Below are 6,000 nucleotides of genomic sequence, written 5' to 3' on the forward strand. Positions count from 1 at the left end.
GCATATCGTCGACGTACACTTCCATTAAGCTCCCTAAGTGAGGGGCAAACACCTTATTCATCAGCCTTTGATATGTGGCCCCTGCATTTTTCAATCCAAATGGCATGACCACATAGCAAAAGTTAGCTCTGGGCGTGATGAATGATGTTTTTTCCTGGTCTGGTTCATACATCGGGATTTGGTTATACCCTGAGTAGGCGTCCATGAACGACAAGTATTGATACCCCGAGCTAGAGTCTACTAGGGCATCAATGCTTGGTAGTGGATAAGGGTCCTTGGGACATGCCTTATTTAAGTCGGTATAGTCGACGCACATTCTCCATTTACCATTTTGTTTTTTGACTAGCACTACATTGGCTAGCCATGTTGGATACTTGACTTCTCTGATGAAACCGGCTTCTAGGAGCGCTTGTACTTGCTCCTCTACTATTATAGCTCGCTCTGGGCCGAGCTTGCGTCTTCGTTGTTGTACAGGTCGAGATCCCGAGTAGACCGAAAGCTTGTGGGACATGAGCTCGGGATCTATCCCAGGCATATCGGAGGCCTTCCAGGAGAAGAGATCGGAGTTATCCCTTAAGAGCTTAGTCAACCCTTGTCTTAGGGTTTCCCCTAGGTTGGCTCCTATGTGAGTATTTTTTTCTTCCTCTTCGCCGACCTGAATCTCCTCGGTTTTTCCCCCGGGCTGGGGTCGCAGCTCTTCTTTAATCCTTGCTCCACCGAGCTCTATTGTGTGAGCTTCTTTGCCTTTTCCTCTCAGGTTTAGGCTTTCATTGTAGCATTTCCTTGCCAGCTTCTGGTCTCCCCTCACCGTTGCTATCCCCGCTGAGGTCGGGAATTTCATGCAGAGGTGGGGCGTCGATACCACCGCTCCGAGTCGATTAAGGGTAGCTCTGCCGATTAAAGCATTATAGGCCGACCCCACGTCGATGACTATGAAGTCTATACTCAGAGTCTTTGATTTCTCCCCCTTTCCAAAGGTGGTGTGGAGGGGCAAAAATCCTAGTGGCTTTATTGGCGTGTCGCCTAATCCGTACAAGGTGTCGGGGTAGGCTCTTAACTCTTTCTCATCTAACCCTAGTTTGTCGAAAGCGGGCTTGAAGAGGATGTCCGCCGAGCTTCCTTGGTCTACTAGTGTTCTGTGTAGATGGGCATTTGCCAGGATCATGGTGATTACCGCTGGGTCGTCGTGCCCAGGGATTATTCCTCGCCCATCTTCCTTTGTGAATGAAATGGTTGGAAGGTCGGAGGACCCCTCTTCGATCTGGTAAACTCTTTTGAGATGTCTTTTACGAGAGGATTTTGTGAGTCCCCCTCCCGCAAACCCTCCTGAGATCATATGGATATGTCTCTCCGGAGTTTGTGGTGGTGGGTCTCTTCTATCCATATCATCTCGCTTTCTTTTTCCATGACTGTCCGACCTTTCTATGAGATATCTGTCAAGCCGACCTTCTCTGGCCAGTTTTTCTATCACATTTTTAAGGTCGTAACAGTCATTTGTGGAGTGCCCATATATTTTATGGTACTCACAGTAATCACCGCGGCTCCCTCCTCTTTTATTTTTAATGGGCCTGGGAGGAGGCAGCCTTTCGGTATTGTAAATTTCTCTGTATACATCCACTACAGGAACTTTCAGTGGAGTATAAGAGTGATATTTTCTTGGCCTATCGAGGCCGAGCTCTTCCTTCTTTTTAGCTTCCCTCTCCCTCTCTTTCGTTGAGGGAGGGCGACCAGGTTGCCAACTCGGGTCTCTTAGCCTAGCATTTTCTTCCATATTGATGTACTTTTCAGCTCTTTCCTGTACATCACTTAAAGAGGCGGGGTGTCTTTTTGATATGGACTGTGAGAAGGGACCTTCTCTAAGACCGTTGACTAGCCCCATGATGACTGCTTCGGTGGGCAGGTCTTGAATCTCCAAACATGCTTTGTTGAACCTTTCCATATAGGCCCGTAAGGACTCCCCGACCTCCTTTTTATTCCCAGGAGACTTGGTGCATGTTTTACTTTGTCTTTCTGGATGGAGAACCTCATCAAGAACTTTCTTGAGAGGTCTTCAAAACTGGTAATTGACCTCGGAGGGAGGTTGTCGAACCACTTCATCGCTGCTTTTGACAAGGTTGTCGGAAAAGCTTTGCATCGCGTAGCGTCAGAAGCGTCAACCAGATACATCCGACTTTTAAAGTTGCCCAGATAATGCTTTGGATCAGTGGTTCCGTCGTAGAGGTCCATATCGGGACTTCTAAAGTTTTTCGGAACTTTTGCCCTCATTATGTCCTCGCTAAAAGGATCTTTCTCCCCTAAGGGCGAATCTTCTCTACCGTCGTGGGAGTTCTGACCTTTGAGGGAGGATTCTAACTTTAAGAGTTTTCTTTCTAACTCTTTTCGTCGCTCCATCTCCTCTTTTAGGTTCTTTTCGGTTTCCTTTTGTCGTTCCCATTCCTGTTCTAGCTGCTCGAGGCGACTGTGGACTAGTCCCATGAGCTCAATTGCGTGGGATGGTCCTTCTTTTTCTGATTCGCGCCCCTCCGAGGAATTTACCTTCGGGTTTTTGATTCCGGAGGTGCCTTCCCTGTGTTGATCATTGGCTTCCTGGTGAAGGGTCTGGTTTGCCTCATTGTTTCCAGTGTTCAGATTCTCTTGTTCAGAATCTGTCTCCACATGACCCTCTTCAGGAGATCTATCCGCCATCGCTGGTTGATCTCTCGGGTCCCCGGCAACGGCGCCAATGTTACGTGGTGGGTAACCGGAGACTAATGGGCCGGATGGCGTTGGTTGGCCCAAACGTGTGAAGGAGGTGGCTGTCGAGTGGACCTGGTACTCGGTGTTCCTCCGTCCGACTTGTACGTGAGAAAGAATGGGGGGTGGTACCTGCAAAGACACTCCAATGCCTAAGTTAGCAAGAGTGTGAGCAGGTTAGAGAGTATATTGGAACTTGGTGATACCTGAATGGTGTCAGTGTATTTATAGTGGTGAACCAATAACCACCGCTGAAGTAGTGCCACCTTTTTAGGTGGATAACCGTTCCCATATCTTAGGGAGGTTAAGATATGGCTCTATGAAGTGGTTAGAGAGTTTCTAGGGGCAGTTACTCACTCGAATGAGTGTTATCTGCCAGCTGGCTCTCGTATCCGACTTCTTTGGAGCAGGTCGTGTTCAGTACCGACTTCTGGGGATGAAGGCTGGTACTGGGTGAGGGCCAACCCTTTGGGTTGGGCCTTTTTGCTTGGATCCTGGACCTTAATTTTTGGGCCAGGGTATGAACAGTTATTTACAAAAGATAATTTTTACTTAAATGTCATGAATATTCATATTTGTCTTCATCTTTTTTAAGTGGTAGGTCAAAATATGGATCTGAATATGAAAAAGCCTTCATTTTTTTATAAATAGTGAAACATAGAAGTAATGAGAATGCTTTTTTTTTGTTTTTAAATATCAAACTATAAAAATAATTAATAAGCAAAATAGGAGAGTATAAAAATTGTGTATTCGAAAAAAATAATTCATAATTCATCATACATCTCTTTATCGATAACTTCTCAAGTCTTGAAAAATTGTCAGATTTATTGACCATAAAAATAACTATATAAACGCTTCAAGATTATTAGATAAAAATTATGTGTAACAAAATCAAAATAAAAATTTAAAAATATTATTTACAAATTAACTATTTATAAACGTTATTAAGTTTAATTATTTATTTTTAATAGTATTTAATTTGAGATCGAGATAAAAATTTATATTCAAAAGACTCTTTATCTTCATACATAATTTCAATTGTTAAAAAATATTTTATTTTTTTTTAATTTTATATTTAATTTTTTAAATTTTCTTTAATTTCATTAATTTTTTAAAATTATTAATTTATATTTTTATTATATCCTCTTACTATATTAAACACTATTCTTTCTCTTATTATTATTCTCTAAACACATACTTGTCATTGTCTCATCGCCATTATTATATTTTCTTGTTCTCCTTCTCATTTTTTCCTTCTTCTTCCACCTTCTTTTCACCTGATCGTAATTAATTATCACAAAGTATTATTGTCGCAACTTTTAATCTTGTCTATCACTTTGATTTATAATCATCTATTCTATTAACTTTTATGAGTTGTTGAAGTTTCACTAAAAGAAGTAAGACATAAAGCATTTAAAATTTTTACCCAAATTATCAAATTAACTTTTAGAATGTATAAAATTTATAAATTTAAATTAAATAAGATATTAAACAATTTTATTATGTTGTTATTATGTGTAACAAAAACAAAATTAAAATTTAAAAATATTATTTATAAATTAACTATTTATAAACGTTATTAAGTTTAGTTATTTATTTTTAATAGTATTTAATTTGAAGTCGAGATAAAAATTTATATTTAAAACACTATTTATCTTCATGGATAATTCTAATTAATAAAAAATATTTTAATTTTCTTTTAATTTTATATTTAATCTTTTAAATTATCTTTAATTTTGTTATTTTTTAAAATTATTAATTTATATTTTTATTATATCCCCTTACTATATCAAACACTATTCTTTCTCCTACTATTATTTTCTATATACATACTTGTCATTGTCTCATCGCCATTATTATATTACCTTGTTCTCCTTTTTCATTTTTTTCTTCTCCTTCCACCTTCTCTTCATCTGACCGTGATTAATTATTACCAATTATTATTATCGCAACTTTTAATCTTGTCTATTACTTTGATTTATAATCATCTATTTTGTTAACTTTTATGAGTTGTTGAAGTTTTGTTAAAAGAAGTAAGACATAAAGCATTTAATTTTTTTTCAAATTATCAAAATTTGATGCAGTAATCCCAAAAAACAACATAAAAATATATTATTTTTAACTAAAATAATAAAAAATAATACATAATTGTAAGTTTTTTAACTAAGAATTAAAAAAATTAAGTCGCAATTTAATATAGTACCTTAGAACAAAAGGCAACCATTGTTATTCATATTTGACTGCTACTATCTAAGTTTCACATTTACTTTATTGTGCACATTAATTAAAGTGTATTTCATTATTTTATTATGCCACTGTATTGTATTATAAGGATGAGATTAATTTTTATAATCTAATGCGAATCTTTTTATTATTTTGTTTGTCATTTAAATACTATCCATTAAAAATAGTTACTTAAAGTGAAACATTATATAAAGAAAGATAGAAAACTTATAGATTTATCAGTCTAGTTTGCTTTTTATTAATCCTCACATAATATACTCAAATTTAATAATTTTGATGGTGGTGAATTTTTATAATTAGTTAAAAAATTTTAACTTTTTTTCTCTCTCTCTACGATTTTGAACAAACTCAATTTTATCGATCTAGTTTGCTTCTTATTAATCCTCACATAATATACTCAAATTTAATAGTTTTGATGGTGGTGAATTTTTATAATTAGTTAAAAAATTTTAACTTTTTCTTTCTCTCTTTACGATTTTGAACAAACTCAATTTTATTATTAAATAATTTTTTAAGTTCAGAATATTTTTAATTTTTTATATAATAATTAGACTTAATAAATTACTAAAATTCAAACATATTCTCTTGAACTACTTCTTGATCATATCATTCGAATTGTTTAAACGAAAGATCGTTATTAGGCCCCTAAAGTTTTCAAAATAAAAGAACAATACAATAAATAAATTAAAAAAGCTAATAAAAAAATAATATAAAAAATAGAATATATATATATATATATATATATATATATATATAATAATAAACTAAAACTTACATGGCTCATGAGATAGAAAAATAAAGAGAAGAAAATAATCATAAAGGTTGAAACAATAAAAAATGTATAACATAGTTCTTATCCTGCCACATTTAAATGTTATATGTCAATCTAATAATTAATAAAAAATAATATTATCTAATATAAAATAAATTAAAAATAAAAAAGAAATTAATAAAATCAATTAACAAAATTATTATCTTAGGTCGCCAGATTATTTGAAAAATCAATTAACAAAGTTCTTATAT

Source organism: Arachis ipaensis, chromosome B6, assembly GCF_059453495.1.
Source record: "Arachis ipaensis isolate K30076 ecotype BB chromosome B6, ASM5945349v1, whole genome shotgun sequence".
Classification (NCBI taxonomy): domain Eukaryota; kingdom Viridiplantae; phylum Streptophyta; class Magnoliopsida; order Fabales; family Fabaceae; genus Arachis; species Arachis ipaensis.